We start from the raw sequence: 17,918 nt of genomic DNA, 5'->3' as shown, positions 1-17,918 counted from the left end.
AATAGCTTTTCGGCGAAAGCACTTTTTTCAATATTCTGAGTACATAGCTCAGCCATCACGGCTAGCTATTTTGACACCAGCCAAGTTCGGGGCACACTAAACTCAGAATTAGTATTAGAAATATTGTATTACTTTTGCTGATCTTCGTCAGAATGCACACCCAGGACTGCTGCTTCCACAAGAAATGTTGTTTTTGTTCCAAATAATCCCTAGTTATGACCAAATACCTACGTTTTGTTCATGCGTTCAGGTCACTATCCAAAAGGGTAACGCGCGAGCGCATTTCGAGCCAAAAATTTAAAAATGTTCCATTACCGTACTTAGAAGCATGTCAAACGGTGTTTAAAATCAATTTTTAATGGTATTTTTCTCGTAAAATAGCGATAATATTCCAACCGGACAATAGTGTATTCATTCAAAGAGGAAAATAAAAAACAGCGTGCTCGTATGAACACGCATATCCAATCTCTGTCACCAGGCAGACCACTGAGAAACTGAGCTACTATACTCTGCCCAGAGACAGAAGACGCCTCAATCTGCTTTCTGAAGGCTTTAGAGAGCCAATGGAAGCCTTAGAAAGTGCAACGTAACCCCACAGATACTGTAGTTTCGATAGAGAATCAAAAGAAGCACTACAAATTCTCAGACAGGCCACTTCCTGCTTGGAATTTTCTCAGGTTTTTGCCTGCCATATGAGTTCTGTTATACTCACAGACACCATTCAAACAGTTTTAGAAACTTCAGAGTGTTTTCTATCCAAATCTACTAATAATATGCATATTCTCGTTTCTGGGCAAGAGTAGTAAGTTTAAATCGGGTACGTTTTTTATCCGGCCGTGAAAATACTGCCCCCTAGCCCAGACAGGTTAAAGTAATGATGGACTGTCATTTCTCTTTGCTTATTTGAGCTTTTCTTGCCATAATATGGACTTGGTCTTTTACCAAATAGGGCCATATTCTGTATACCACCCCTACCTTGTCACAACAACTGACTGGCTCAAACATTAAGGAAAGAAATTACACAAATTAACAAGACACCTGTTAATTGAAATGCATTCCAGGTGACTACCTAATGAAGCTGTTCGAGAGAATGCCAAGAGTGTGCAAAGCTGTCATCAAGGCAAAGGGTGGCTACTTTGAAGAATCTAAAATATAAAATCCACTTTGATTTGTTTAACACTTTTTTGGTTACTACATGATCCCATATGTATTATTTCATAGTTTATGTCTTCACAATTATTCTACAATGCATAAAATAGTAATAAGAAAGGGAAAACCTTAGAATGAGTAGGTGTGTCCAAACTTTTGACTGGTAACACATGCTAACTAACCATTTTAACATTGTTAAGCGCGTGTGTGTCTTACAAACTGAAAGTGTGCCGCTGCCCTGTTGACGGGGAGGCTCTCCAGAAGCTCAGGGGGGATGACCAGTGCCTCTGCCTGAGCATAGCGGGCCACTTTGACCCCCCCACTGTCATGCTGCGCTGCATGCCTCCATTCCCTATCCCGAAACACTGTTTCCCTCATCCAGCAAGTTACACACCAACGGGGTCAAAAAAGCCTGCAAAGAATAGGTGGTCCGGTGGAGAGATTGTGAGGATGATAAAAGATAACTCATAACTGAGAAAGTGCAGATTTGTGGACTGATACAATTGATGACAGGCAGGTGGCTTCATAAATTTGGGTAAGGCAAGAGAATAAACATTTAAATGAAACAAATTGGTACCTCATAACCCTCAGGGTCTGGGAAAGGCAAGTAGGATGTGTATAGAAAATGTGAAATATATTAAAATCAGTGCCACCACATTTACTTTCTGCGTGCTTATAGTGTACTGACTATACAAGGAAAAAGAGAAACATCTCAAGATGCCTTACTGAATAAAGCCTATAGCTTTCTGGATTTCCTCCGTTTGTCGTTCCATATCCATTGCTAAAAAAAAGGATAAGGTAACAATACAAAAGTAACAATCATAAACGTGCAATATTGACAAACACAAAAGGATGCCGTTGTCAGATCTAAATGCCACAACCAACCAAAGCAGTGTATTATACAGACACGACGAGAACCCAAAACTTTCTTCCATTTTGAGGTCTACTAGTTAATAATAACAACAACAACCTGCAGGTCTAAGTATCCCCGCGTTCGCCTAAAAAGAACTCGGATCAGAGTAAGGTTAGCTGCAAATACAGCAGAATAAGCATGATTTAGCGAATCAAAATAACTAGTTAGGTATCTATTGAGCCAAGCATATATAATGTAAATGAAATGTTCAAATGTCATTTTTAGATAGAAAAAAGTAATACCAAATATTTCGGATTAAGGTTACAGGATAACTTCGAGTGATTGACGGTAACGTTATCTACCCAGCTAGCTTTAGCTTGTAGCTAACGTTAGTTACTCTTTGGTTTGTTGACCTACGTCTGATCTGACTTCAACCAGCAGTGACACTACTTTAATATATATAACTAGCCGTTAAATATATAAAATACAAAACAGTAGCTAGCTATATCAGCTGGCAATTCAGTTTACAGAACGTTTAAGGTTATTTATGGAGAGCCCATTTGCCTGCATCAGGGACAGCATCGTAACACCGGGGCTAACTAGGTAGCCCAGAGTTAGTTATCTGGTTAGGTCAGTTCAAAATAACAGTGACAACTGACTAACAGATATACAGCTTCATAACTGTTATTTTGTAAATTCGTAAGGTGACTGACTGTACATTAACATGTTAGCTACTCACCGAAAACAACACCTCGTCCTGACCTTGTTCTTCTCCAAAACAACTGTTTACGGCAATAAATAAACTTGCATTAAAGTGTTATCTTAATAACTTATAAAATATTAATCCTCCAGACACATATTTGTCCAGGGTAACTGGTTGCTGTATCTGGACGGAACATGTGAGAGTTTTTACCCAAAATTCTACACAGTTCTTCCCCAATGAAGTTGCGCTCAAATCAAGAGATGAGACGCTTGGTCCAGTAGAACTGCGGGTTGGTTGATAGTGGCTATTTTCAATGTGACCACCAGGTGGTAGTTGCATTGATGAGCAAGCATAGTCAGAGTTGACAAGAGTTTGTAAATAAAATGTTTATCATGTTCATAAATTCATTTTTGATTGTTGGACAAATTTTGAAGTAACCTGTGGGAAAAGTATTGATATTACGCAAAAAGAGATGCTGGAAGCTGTTTACCAAACCAGGGCGGAGGAACCAGTGTCTTGCTCTGTACCTGTTTTACTGAGCTTCCTTCAGAAACTATTGGACTCAGGTCGCTCTGCCTCAACCTTGAAGGTGTATGCCTCAGCCATATGGGCTAACCATTTACTCATCGATGGAAATTCGTCAGGGACCCACTTCCTCATCTGCCAATTCGTACAAAGTGTCCGCCAGCTTCATCTCCCCGGGCTAGTATTGGAGGCTTTGACGAAATCTTATTTCGAACATACGGAGGAGCCGGACATAAAATGGTTCTCGGAAATTGCTTTCCTCTTGGCTATTTCGTCAGCAAAACGTGTAAATTAACTCCACGCGCTCTCTCTGAGCCCTATCTGCATACGATAGAAGACAGACGACCTTGGCGTGACTTTATGGCCCAACCAGCCTTTTTGCCTAAGGTTTTATCACTCCTTGACATCAATCAAGCCATCAAACTGGCAGCCTACTGCCCCCCCTCCTTTCCAGAATGTGGAGGAGCGAGGAAATCTTCTGGCAATTTTCCAGTGGCACTGGTGCATTAATCAGAGATTAGTAGTGCTATTCCTCGTGACCTTGTTGGTACTGTACGAGTCATCCAAACATTAAACCACAGTGTGAAGTAACTATAGTTCTACGAAGACCTTCAGTACATTCCTGTCACTCTGAAATCTTCAGGGCAAGAAGCAGTGTTGCCAACTCCTCAGTAAGGAAAGTAGTTACTGGCTGTCCTAAAAGTCGCTAAATGACGTCAACTAATTTGCCATGTAATTGTGATGGACGTTGTAGGAGAGAGGAATAACGTCGTGGGAGAGACAAAAAGTGAGTAAAAAACACCCTAAATATGTTTAGAACTACAAATGAACTTTTTCTGTCGATTCTTGTTTTTTTTAAATGTCACAATTCCAACCCTCCTCCTTTATCCGGGCATGGGACCGGCAAAAGTGACCCAAAAGAGACACTCTGGCGGAGTTACTTAGTATTTTATTTGGTTTGGTTTTTAACCGTATGGTCCATGTAGGAGCCTACAACAAGTCACAGTAAAACATGAAAATGTTTAACTAAATGGACCAAAAAGAGACAATATAAAAAAAACTGTCAATGGCAATGTGAGAAAATTATGGTAACTAGTCTGGCCCTAATTCAGGTTAATTGTTTTTTTCCCCCCAGACCCCCCTCCACACACACACAGGCTGTGCTGGCTCACAGAAAGAGTGGGTCATCGTCATTTTGGTCAAGGCTCTCTATGGCAGGTTCAGGAACTGAGGGAGCTGACTTAAATGAGTAAGCAGCTGATGTGCCAAAAAGCTGCAAAACATTATCAGGCAGCTGGTGCTCATAGCAAGCCTCACTAGATAAGCTTCAGTCCATAGCGAATGTACAGGATGGTGTTAAGGGTCTGCAAGGACATCCCATTTCTAAGTTTGATTTTTACCACACTCATCTGGCTGAATACTCTCTCGACTTCAGCATTCAAGTGTGGCAAGGACAACACAGACACAGCAGCCATGGCAAGTTCTTGAAACGGGTTGATATCAGCTGCATCCCTGAACTTCCAAATCTCACTCCAGAAGCCCAATGTGTTTTTTTGTCTCATTCCATTTACTAAGATGGATGGCACACCATTGCTGGACAATCTTGTCTGTCTCTGCAGGGGAGTAGCCAAGGAGCTTGGCTATTTATAAGGAGCTTGGCTATCTATGCAGCCAAAATGCGGTCAGAGACCAAGAGCAGCACTGCCTCCTCAAGATTCTGAGCCTGCTTGGCAGGGTTGGTCCTGCAAAGCCAAAGCCCCCTAAAGGGAGAGCATACTACACAAAGAAATTCTCAAAGCTGCTAATGAGAACCTTGACGACCTTGTGGCAGTGCTGGCAAAACTAGCTGCAGTAACCCATGGGGTGGGGTCACACTCGGACATTCAGAGAGGGGGTATATTATTGTGACCCTGGTGGCACAAAATCAAAAGTCTAACTGCATGGAGATGCTTGGGAATATGGTCAATACGGGTGACCGTATTGTGGGTGTTTCAGGGAAAAGGTGTACATTTGACCTCCATCATCTAGGACGTGACAATGGTTAATAAAATCTCTCAATTTCTGGACATTTTTTGCATGGTCTTGCAGGCCTTCTAATGCAGCTCCAACTGTAAATGCATTTGTAAATCAAGACCTTTCTTGAGTTGGGCTCTGGGATGGTGCAACTTGAGAATGTGAGCTTATGGTTGTGTGGGGGGGGAAAGGGTTGAGTGTGTGTGGGTGTGTGTGTGTATCCCACAACTGTTGCGAAGGAGTAAAAGATGTTGGGGACAATAGAGGATGATCCACAGCTATATAAAATACAAATCGTGATGAGGGCGATGGAAATGCATTTGGCAATTGATTTACTTCAATTCGGTAAATGGCACTGTGTGCTCTTTTCGAAGGATGGATCCCAGTCTGTTCAGGGCTATGGGATACGGGGGATCAGGGGTGGTCTGCCGGGCATTGGGATGACAACCCAACTAGGGATGAGGAAGGCTTTTAGCGGGTGGAATAGTAGGGACCAATTGGAGGTTTACTTAGTAGCAATGCAAATATCATGATATATAGACACTCAATCATTGCTACTTTTTAATGGTACGTTTACAAACATATATTTTCATAAATCAAATTTAAAGTTGTGTCTCATTATGGTAAGTGGTGAAATAAGTATAGCCAGTTACAATTGTAATGGCCTAGCAGATAAGAAAAGACGATCAGTATTTACCTGGTTAAAATAGAAGGAATATAATATCTATTGTTTACAGGAAACCCATTCAACAATTTTAGATGAAGTTTTGTGGAAAAAGAACTGGGGGGGTGGGGTCGAAATATATTTCTCCCATGGGCAAAGAAATTCAAAAGGTGTGATGGTTTTAATTAACAGTAATTTTGATCCAAATGTGCAAATTGTCCAAACAGATTATCAAGGTAGATGGATTATTTTAAATATGTTATTGGACAATAAACAGATATGGCTTATTAACCTATACGTTCCCTATACGCTCCCTCACAACGCCAGGACAGCGGAGTCAATCACCACCTTCCGTAGACACCTGAAACCCCACCTCTTTAAGGAATACCTGGGATAGGATAAAGTAATCCTTCTAACCCCCCCAAAAAGATAGATGTACTATTGTAAGTGGTTGTTCCACTGGATTGTTGTTCCACCAATTTGTAAGTCGCTCTGGATAAGAGCGTCTGCTAAATGACGTAAATGTAAATGTAACCTATACGGTCCGAATAATGATGATCCAAGCTTCTTTGAAAATATATATAAGAATTGATCAACTCTACAAGCAACACTGGACTCTATTATTATGGTGGGAGATTTTAATACGGTCTTAAATACCTCTATGGACTGGAAAGGAAATCACACTACAAACTATCACCCTCAGGCACATAAGGAAATCATGAATGTCATGGATATATTGGAATTAGTGGATATATGAAGACTTAAATACCCTGACCTAGTGAGATATACATGGCGGAGGCTTAATCAAGCTAGTCGTCTTGACTACTTTCTTATGCCATTCTCTCTGGCACCAAAAGTTTAAAAAGTGTTGATAGGGGACAGAATGCGGTCGGATCATCACATAATTGGCATATATATATTACTCTTACAGAATTTCCACATGGGCGAGGATATTGGAAATTGAATCAAAGCCTACTAGATGATAAATTGTTTAGAACTAGGACAGAAGAATTTATAACTGACTTTTTCAGACATAACATAGGTACAGCAGATCCCCTTATTGTATGGGACACTTAAAATGTGCCTTTAGAGGCCATGCAATTCAGTACTCATCTATAAAACAAAAGCAATTTAGATCAAAAGAGTTTATATTAACGAAGGAAATTGAAGGACTAACAGTACAGTTAGATAGCAATAAAAACGGTACCATAGAGGCACAGAATAAGTTAGCGGAAAAACAAAAAGGAACTTATTCAAGAAAGATCCAGTAATATATTATAAAAATAAAGCGAACTGGATGGAATATGGGGGAAAAATGCACCAAATTATTTTTCAATATAGAAATGCTACCAAAGAAAATGTATTAAAACTTGTTACAAATGATGGAGTCACGCATGATTCACCAAATTATATTTTGAAAGAGGAAGTAAAGTACTTTAAGAATATGTTTTAGTTTCAGGTTCCTCCATCTCCACTAACTGAAACTAATTGTATGGATTTTTTTCCTAATAATAATGTAAAATTAACATCTGTACAGAAAGACTCATGTGAAGGCCAAATTACAGAGGAGGAACTGCTTGATGCAATTGGGGCCTTTAAGGATGGGAAAACTCCAGGGCTGGATGGCATACCAGTGGAAGTATACAAAACTTTTTTTGATATACTCAAAGGACCATTATTAGCATGTTTTAACCACTCCTATATAAATGGTAGATTATCAGACACGCAACAAGAAGGTCTGATATCATTATTACTGAAACAGGACCCAAATGGGATATATAAAGATCTAGTCCATTTAAAAAAATGGAGACCTCTTACACTTCAGTGTTGTGATGCAAAAATCCTAGCAAAATGCTTGGCGCATAGAATTAAAAAGGTTTTGTCAGATATTATTCATCCTAATCAGACAGGTTTTTTACATGGACGATACATTGGAGATAATATAAGACAAGTACTGAAAACAATAGAATACCATGAAATATCAGGGACACCAGGCCTGGTTTTCATAACTGATTTTGAAAAGGCTTTTGATAAAGTACGACTGGAGTTTATATATAAATGCCTAGAATATTTCAATTTTGGAGTATCTCTTATAAAATGGGTTAAAGTTTTGTATAGTAACCCTAAGAGTAAAATAGTAAATGGCTACATCTCAGAAAGTTTTAAACTATCTAGAGGAGTAAAACAAGGTTGTCCACTATCGGCATATTTATTTATTATTGCCATTGAAATGTTAGCTGTTAAGATTAGATCAAACAATAATATTAAGGGATTAGAAATCCGTGGCTTAAAAACTAAGGTGTCATTGTACACCGATGATTTATGTTCTCTTTTAAAACCACAATTAGTCTCTCCACGGCCTCAGAGGATCTAGATACTTTTGCTATCCTCTCTGGATTAAAACCAAATTATGATTATAACGTATTGGATCACAAAAAAAAAAAAATGTTATATGAACAAAGAAATATTCAATTTTATTTGGAACGGCAAGCCAGATAAAATGAAAAGGGCCTATTTATATAACGAATATGAATTCGGAGGGCAGAAATGATTAAATATTAAAGAATTAGACCTCTCACTAAAGGCATCAGTCATACCAAAGATATACTTAAATCCAAACTGGTTTTCTAGTAAATTGGTACGAATGTCTCATCCTGTTCAAGAAGGGCCTTTTTCCCTTTATTCAGATTACACCTGCCCACTTTTGGTTGTTTGAAAAGGAAATAATCTCCAAAATATCTTTCTTTTTTAAACAAGCCTTAGAAAGTTGGTTGCAATTTCAGTTTAATCTACCTGAAAAGACAGAACAAATAATACAACAAATATTGTGGTTAAATTCAAATATAGTAATTGATTAAAAAAAACTATTTTTCGAAGAAATGTTTAAAAAAGGTAATTTTAGTGAATGATATTATAAATAGGACTGGTGGGAGTGATGTCACACATGCAGCTAACAGAGACATATGGAAATATCTGCTCTACCCAAAATTACAACCAATTAGTTGCAGCATTACCACAAAAATGGAAGAGGCAAGTAGAAGGGGAAAAAAGTAAGGAACTTGTATGTCGGCCCTGTATTAAAGAACATAAGTGGTTAAAGAAAATTGTGATAAATAAAAACATATACCAATTTCATTTAAGGACCAAAAAACTGACAGCTGTGCCATATAAATTGCAAAATAGTTGGGAAGAGATTTTCGATGTACCCATTCCATGGCACATGGTTTATGAATTGATAAGCAAAACAACGCCGGATTCAAAACTTCGAATTTTTCAATTTAAATTACTATACAAAATTCTTGCAACTAATAGAATGTTATATATATATATGGGGATACAATCTTCCCAGCTCTGCAGATTCTGCTGTGCGGAGGCAGAGTCATTAGATCATTTATTTTGGTATTGTCCATATGTAGCTCGTTTTTGGTCACAGGTCCAGGAATGGCTGAAGAATTGCAACATTTGCCTAGAACTAATGCTGCAGATCGCAATACTGGGTGATTTGAAAAGCCATAGTCAATCAAATCAATAACAATTATTTTAGCAAAAATGTTTTTAGTTTTTTTTTACAATCTGTAGAAGCTATGAGAATAGAAAGGTTCAATTGCTTTGTGAAGCATCACAGCACAGTTGAAAAATATTTGGCAAATAGAAATCTGAAATGGATGATGTTGAGAGATAGATGGGAGGGGTTGAATGGAGCTGAAGGGTGGGACTAATAAGATAACAATGTAAAACATACGGGGTCTGTAAAATGTATATAGGTTCAGAACTTTTGTGAAATAGCACAGTTACAAATAGAAATCAAACTGGATGGACATCAGAAATAAATGAAGGCCAGGACTAAAAACAAACAAAATAACTATGGTAAAATAGACTGTCTGTAAAATGTGTATAAGATGAATAAATTGAAGGTAAAAGCCGAAGTGTTTATTAGTTTACTCCAATTGGGGGATCGGTGGTAGGGTTTGCGGGGAATAATAAAAGGTATATTCTTTTAAAAAGTATATGTCTATATAGGTAGGTGTATGTATATATGTATGCATGCATGTATGGATATATACTGCTCAAAAAAATAAAGGGAACACTTAAACAACACATCCTAGATCTGAATGAAAGAAATAATCTTATTAAATACATTTTTCTTTACATAGTTGAATGTGCTGACAAGAAAATCACATACAAATAATCCATGGAAATCCAATTTATCAACCCATGGAGGTCTGGATTTGGAGTCACACTAAAAATTAAAGTGGAAAACCACACTACAGGCTGATCCAACTTTGATGTAATGTCCTTAAAACAAGTCAAAATGAGGCTCAGTAGTGTGTGTGGCCTCCACGTGCCTGTATGACCTCCCTACAACGCCTGGGCATGCTCCTGATGAGGTGGCAGATGGTCTCCTGAGGGATCTCCTCCCAGACCTGGACTAAAGCATCCGCCAACTCCTGGACAGTCTGTGGTGCAACGTGGCGTTGATGGATGGAGCGAGACATGATGTCCCAGATGTGCTCAATTGGATTCAGGTCTGGGGAACGGGCGGGCCAGTCCATAGCATCAATGCCTTCCTCTTGCGGGAACTGCTGACACACTCCAGCCACATGGAGGTCTTGCATTAGGAGGAACCCAGGGCCAACCGCACCAGCATATGGTCTCACAAGGGGTCTGAGGATCTCATCTCGGTACCTAATGGCAGTCAGGCTACCTCTGGCGAGCACATGGAGGGCTGTGCGGCCCCCCAAAGAAATGCCACACCATGACTGACCCACCGCCAAACCGGTCATGCTGGAGGATGTTGCAGGCAGCAGAACGTTCTCCACGGCATCTCCAGACTCTGTCACGTCTGTCACGTGCTCAGTGTGAACCTGCTTTCATCTGTGAAGAGCACAGGGCGCCAGTGGCGAATTTGCCAATCTTGGTGTTCTCTGGCAAATGCCAAACGTCCTGCACGGTGATGGGCTGTAAGCACAACCCCCACCTGTGGACGTCGGGCCCTCATACCACCCTCATGGAGTCTGTTTCTGACCGTTTGAGCAGACACATGCACATTTGTGGCCTGCTGGAGGTCATTTTGCAGGGCTCTGGCAGTGCTTCTCCTGCTCCTCCTTGCACAAAGGCGGAGGTAACGGTCCTGCTGCTGGGTTGTTGCCCTCCTACGGCCTCCTCCACGTCTCCTGGTGTACTGGCCTGTCTCCTGGTAGCGCCTCCATGCTCTGGACACTACGCTGACAGACACTTGCCACAGCTCGCATTGATGTGCCATCCTGGATGAGCTGCACTACCTGAGCCACTTGTGTGGGTTGTAGACTCCGTCTCATGCTACCACTAGAGTGAAAGCACCGGCAGCATTCAAAAGTGACCAAAACATCAGCCAGGAAGCATAGGAACTGAGAAGTGGTCTGTGGTCCCCACCTGCAGAACCACTCCTTTATTGGGGGTGTCTTGCTAATTGCCTATAATTTCCACCTGTTGTCTATTCCATTTGCACAACAGCATGTGAAATTTATTGTCAATCAGTTTTGCTTCCTAAGTGGACAGTTTGATTTCACAGAAGTGTGATTGACTTGGAGTTACATTGTGTTAAGTGTTCCCTTTATTTTTTTGAGCAGTGTATATATTTACCCCAAAAATATATGGGGGATTGGAAATGATGCAGACAATTCCATTGATGGAAGCAATATTCTTCCCGCAATATTAAGCTGATCCACCCCTAAAAAAAAAAGGGAGCTTGGCTATTTTTTTCTATTTCTCCAGGGCTCTTGTGCTTTAGAGTTTCCTCCACATTGAAAACTGACATGTACTGCAATGCTTCGATGTTGTCCGTCAGTCTCACCCTCAACTCATTAGTGAGGGAGATGAAGGCTACACCGCTTTCGGACATTGTTTTCATCCTCAGGCGCCAGGTGGAGCTCAGCTGCCTTTGACTCAAAAAGGTAACCAAGGTACGGTTTGGGACTGATGTATCCATTGGCCCTTTGAGTACATCAACATTTGCCAGTGGATTCAGCACCCTGCTGCTCACAGACTTGATCAGGCTAACCAAGCTGTCAAGTAGCTTCAGAGGATCTACTTGCTCTCCCTCAAAAGCCTTGATGGCCAACTGTACCTCACCCAGCACCGACTTAAAAAAAGTAAGATACAATATGTTTTGAGGTTCACTGTACATGGAGTATAAAACCTCAGCCATGTAGCAGTGTTCACTGCGAAATGCAGCCTAAGCTCCTCCCACTGGTCCAAAATGCATGAAACCGCGGGTTCAATGGAGAGCCAACGTGTGGCACACACCTTGGTTATCTGTAAAGGTTTCTCCCCACAGTTGATGGTCTCATATATGGCCTTGTAGGCCTCCCTGCGCTTTGGAGACACTGAAAACCAGTTATAAAAGTCTCTCGTACCAAGTACTCCACACTACGGGGGATGGTGTCATTGGAAGCATGACTTACAGCAAGCTGCAGAGAGTGGCACACAGCGACTAAGAACCAGATATGAGGCCACTTTATGGACCACATTGTTAATCCCCGTCATAAGAGGCATTGTCAGTCCCTATCCCCAGGAGTTTCTCTTTAAGATAACACTTCGAGGAAAGCCACAACAGCACGGGCTATAGATTTGGAATCTCCTCCCTCCAACTCAACAAGCCCCAGAAATAATTATACAATTGTCTGCTTGGTGTCACTAAAGTACCTTATCACAACCCCCAGGTACTTAGAAACACTTACATCCGTGGACTCAGAGGAGAGGCTGAAACGCTGGTCACCCACATCTGCGACCAACTTTTTCAGAAAGTATGGTGCTAGAAAACCATTAATCATTTCTGTGCACTTTGTCCTGTGCATTTAAGTGGGTAGCAGCAGTGGAGTCTGAGAAAGCAGCTCTACATGGTTCTCCAATGTGATCACATGCCAGCATGGAACAGTGTTCAGCGATAGCTAATGCCATGGTGGCCTCGGCCTTTTTTTGCAGAGTAATTTTTTTTTAACCATAAATGGCAGCCTGTTTTGGGTGGAACTGTTATAAGGCTTTGCCTTTTGTGTATGTTTTTGAGTTGTCATGTGTTTTTTTTACATCACTAAGTTTGGCGTAGAAATCAGCCTTACAAATACAGGCAGTATGCCCATGTATCATCTGCATAAAACGGCTTCAACCAGCCTTTGAATTCAGGGTTTGATTCCCACTCCTTTCTGTAATTTTGAGTGTACAGTTTAGACTGAGAAATGATGAGCTAGCCAGCTAGATGTTTAGCTTATGTCACAGAGAGGCACACACACAGTGGACAAGGTGAGTAAGTGACTGAGGCTGTGTGAGTCAAATGCAATGATTTATTTTTGTGCAGTGATTTATTTTAGACATAACATTTTACATCCCGCCCTGAATGTAAGCCAGGGCGGGGATCAGCCAGCGGCGGCTTCCCGCATGGGCGATTCATTTGTGGTCTGGACGTGGAGGGGTGAACATCTCCTGCTCTGACTGAAGCTGGGAGGGACTGATGCGCGAGGAGAAGAGTAAGAATGATACGTGCTTTCACGTCAGAGTCTCAAAGTTTCCAATAACACCAGAGAAAGTCGCTAGATTTGACGGCAATCGATTTTTTGGGAAAATGTGTCGCTAGTGGGGCCTGAATACTCGCTAAATATAGTGACTAAGTCGCCAAGTTGGCAACACTGGCAAGAAGGTTCTCTGAGACAGTGCGTGGTCTGACGTACGGTTTTATATGAACCGCGAGCACATCCTCCCATGCTGTCACGTCACCGGCGTTACTTTGTTGTTAACTTTACTCGAACTGCGCGGATCGCGAGGGATATAATCCGCACTTTCAACCGTACTGACGGTCTTCCAGGAATTCGTAGAACCATAGATGCAGTGCATTCGGAAAGTATTCAGACCCCTTGACATTTTCCAGGTTTTGTTACATTAGCCTTATTCTAAATGAATTAAATTATTTAGTTCCCTTATCAATGACAAACGGAAAACAGGTTTAGACATTTCTGCTGATTTATTAAAAACTAAAAACAGAAATAACTTATTTACATAAGTATTCAGACCATTTCCTCTGAGACTCGAAATTGAGCTCAGGTGCATCCTGCTTCCATTGATCGTCCTTGATATTTCTAAAACTTGGAGTCCACCTGTGGTAAATTCAATTTATTGGACATGATTTTGAAAGGCACACAAAAAAATAACTTGGCACAGTTTGACAGTACATGTCAGAGCAAAAACCAAGCCATGAGATCGAAGGAATTGTCCGTAGACCCCCGAGACAGGATTGTGTCGAGGCACAGATCTGGGGAAGAGTACCAAAACATTTCTGCAGCAGTGAAGGTCCTCAAGAATACAGTGGCCTCCATTCTTAAATGGAAGATTTGAACCACCAAGACCCTTCCTAGAGCTGGCCACCCGGCCAAACTGAGCAATCGGGGGAGAAGGGCCTTGGTCACTCAGACAGAGCTCCAGAGTTCCTCTGTGGAGATGGGAGAACCTTCCAGAAGGACAGCCATCTCTGCAGCACTCCACCAATCAGGCCTTTATGGTAGAGTGTCCAGACAGAAGGCACTCCTCAGTAAAAGGCACATGACAGCCCGCTTGAAGTTTGCCAAAAGGCACCTAAAGGACTCTCAGACCATGAGAAACAAGATTCTCTAGTTGGACTCTTTGACCTGAATGCCAAGTTTCACATCTTAGAGGAAACCTGGGATAATCCATACATTCAAGTATTGTAGTGGCAGCATCATGCTGTGGGGATGGTTTTCAGTGGCAGGGACTGGGAGACTAGTCAGGATCAAGGGAAAGAAGAACAGAGCAAAGCACAGAGAGATGCACTCAGGACCTCAGACTGGGCCGACGGTTCACCTTCCAACAGGACAATGACCCTGAGCACACAGCCAACACCACACAGGAGGGGCTTCGGGACAACTCTGAATGTACTCGAGTGGCCCAGCCAGAGCCCGGACTTGAGTCCAATCTAACATTTCTGGAGAGACCTGAAAATAGCTGTGCAACCTGAGTTTGAGAGGCTCTGCAGAGAAGAATGGGAGAAACTCTGCAAATACAGGTTTGCCAAGCTTGTAGCATCATACCCAAGAAGACGCAAGGCTATAATTGCTGCCAAAGGTTCTTCAACAAAGTACTGAGTAAAGGGTCTGAATACTTAGTTGAAGTCAGAAGTTTACATACACCTTAGCCAAATTCACTTAAACTCAGTTTTAGGATCACTTTATTTTAAGAATGTGAAATGTCAGAATAATAGTAGAGAGGATTTATTTCAGCTTTTATTTCTTTCATCACATTCTCAGTGGGTCATAAGTTTACATACACCCAATTAGTATTTGGTAGCATTGCCTTTAAATTGTTTAACTAAACGTTTCGGGTAGCCTTCCACAAGCTTCCCACAATAAATTGGGTGAATTTTGGCCCATTCCTCCGGACAGAGCTGGTGTAACCGAGTCAGGTTTGTAGGCCTCCTTGCGCGCACACGCTTTTTCAGTTCTGCTCACAAATTTTCTATAGGATTGAGGTCAGGGCTTTGTGATGGCCACTCCAATACCTTGACTTTGTTGTCCTTAAGCCATTTTGCCACAATTTTGGAAGTTTGCTTGGGGTCATTGTCCATTTGGAAGACCCATTTGCGACCAAGCTTTAACTTCCTGACTGATGTCTTGAGATGTTGCTTCAATATAGCCACATCATTTTCTTCCCTCATGATGCCATCTATTTTGTGAAGTGCACCAGTCCCTCCTACAGCAATGCACTCCCAGTACATGATGCTTCCATCCCCGTGCTTCACTGTTGGGATGGTGTTCTTTGGCTTGCAAGCCTCCAACCATAACAATGGTCATTATGGCCAAACAGTTCTATTTTTGTTTCATCAGACCAGAGGACATTTCTCCAAAAAGTATGATCTTTGTTCCCATGTGCAGTTGCAAACCGTAGTCTGGCTCATATGGCGGTTTTGGAGCAGTGGCTTCTTCCTTGCGGAGCGGCCTTTCAGGTTATGTCAATATAGGATTCGTTTTACTGTGGATAATGATACTTTACCTGTTTCCTTCAGCATCTTCACAAGGTCCTTTGCTGTTGTTCTGGGATTGATTTGCACCTTTTGCACCAAAGCACGTTCATCTCTAGGAGACAGAACGCATCTCCTTCCTGAGCGGTATGACAGCTGCAGGGTCCCATGGTGTTTATACTTGCATACTATTGTTTGTACAGATGAACGTGGTACCTTCAGGCATTTGAAATTGCTCCCAAGGATGAACCAGACTTGTGGAGGTCTACAATTTATTTTCTTGGCTGATTTCTTTTGATTTTCCCATGATGTCAAGCAAAGAGGCACTGAGTTTGAAGGTAGGCCTTAAAATACATCCACAGGTAAACCTCCAATTGACTCAAATGATGTCAATTAGCCTAATCAGAAGCTTCTAAAGCCATGACATTTTCTGGAATTTTCCAAGCTGTTTAAAGGCACAGTCAACTTAGTGCATGTAAACTTCTGACCCACTGGGATTGTGATACAGTGAATTATAAGTGAAATAATCTGTCTGTAAACAATTGTTGGAAAAATTACTTGTGTCATGCACAAAGTAGATGTCCTAACCGACTTGCCAAAACTATAGTTTGTTAATAACAAGAAATTTGTGGTGTGGTTGAAAAACGAGTTTTAATGACTACAACTTAAGTGTATGTAAACTTCTGACTTCAACTGTACGTAAATGTGATATTTCAGTTTAAGGAATTTGCTCAATTTTTTTTAAATCTGTTTTTGCTTTGTCATTATTGGGTATTGTGTGTAGATTGAGGGGAAAAAATGATTTAATCCTTTTAAGAATAAGACTAATGTAACAAAATATGGAAAAAGTCAAAGGATCTGAATACCTTCCCCATTCGTTACTACGCATGCGCTTAGGCTGTGTTCAAAACTGGGAACTCGGAACTGAGAACTTGGAAATCTCTGACTTCCGACTTAAGTGCGCTCAAAACAACTGGGAACTCTGGGGGGAAAAAAACGAGTTCCAACTCCACAGGGGACCAGTACGGGAAAAAATAAAAATAATGAAATGTATGCATTCACTACTGTAAGTCGCTCTGGATAAGAGCGTCTGCTAAATGACAAATGTAAACTAGAAAAATGTATTTTTACGGTCATCCAACTCAGAACTCCAGCTTTCTAAAGCTCTGACTTTCCAACTTGAAGATCACTAACGTCATGATTTGACCTCGCATTTTTTTGAGTTCCCAGTTTTGAACGCGGCATTAGCTAGCCAACCTCGCCATGCCATTGGCTACAAGTGTGATCGGGGATTTCTATTGGAGAAGCAGTTTCTGCCTCTATCTACTGTACGGTCCTTCCAGAAAGTAAACAGCATAGTGGGTAAATTTCCACAACAACTAAGAACGTTGATGTGCGAAACTCAACTTCTCTGCTGTTTTGGTTCCGTGGCTACCACGTTCTAACAGCATGAAGCAAACACGTGCATATGCGCAGATACTGTGTGAAAGAGAAGTCTGCATCTCGCTCATCATTTATTTATTTATTTCACCTTTATTTAACCAGGTAGGCAAGTTGAGAACAAGTTCTCATTTACAATTGCGACCTGGCCAAGATAAAGCAAAGCAGTTCGACAACATACAAAAACACAGAGTAACACATGGAGTAAAACAACATACAATCAATGATGCAGTAGAAAAAAAAAAAAAAATTTTTTTTAAATAAGACTATATACAATGTGAGCAAATGATGTGAGATAAGGGAGGTAAAGGCAAAAAAATGCCATGGTGGCAAAGTAAATAAAGTACAGCAAGAAAAACACGAATGGTAGATTTGTAGTTTGAAGAAAGTTCAAAGATAAAATATAAATAATATGGTGCAAAGGAGCAAAATAAATAAAATAAATAAATACAGTAGGGGAAGAGGTAGTAGTTTGGGCTAAATTATAGATGGGCTATGTACAGGTGCAGTGATCTGTGAGCTGCTCTGACAGCTGGTGCTTAAAGCTAGTGAGGGAGATAAGTGTTTCCAG

This window comes from Salmo salar, chromosome 28 (genome assembly GCF_965601325.2).
Source record: "Salmo salar chromosome 28, fSalSal1, whole genome shotgun sequence".
Classification (NCBI taxonomy): Eukaryota; Metazoa; Chordata; class Actinopteri; order Salmoniformes; family Salmonidae; genus Salmo; species Salmo salar.
This window is presented reverse-complemented; position numbering follows the sequence as displayed.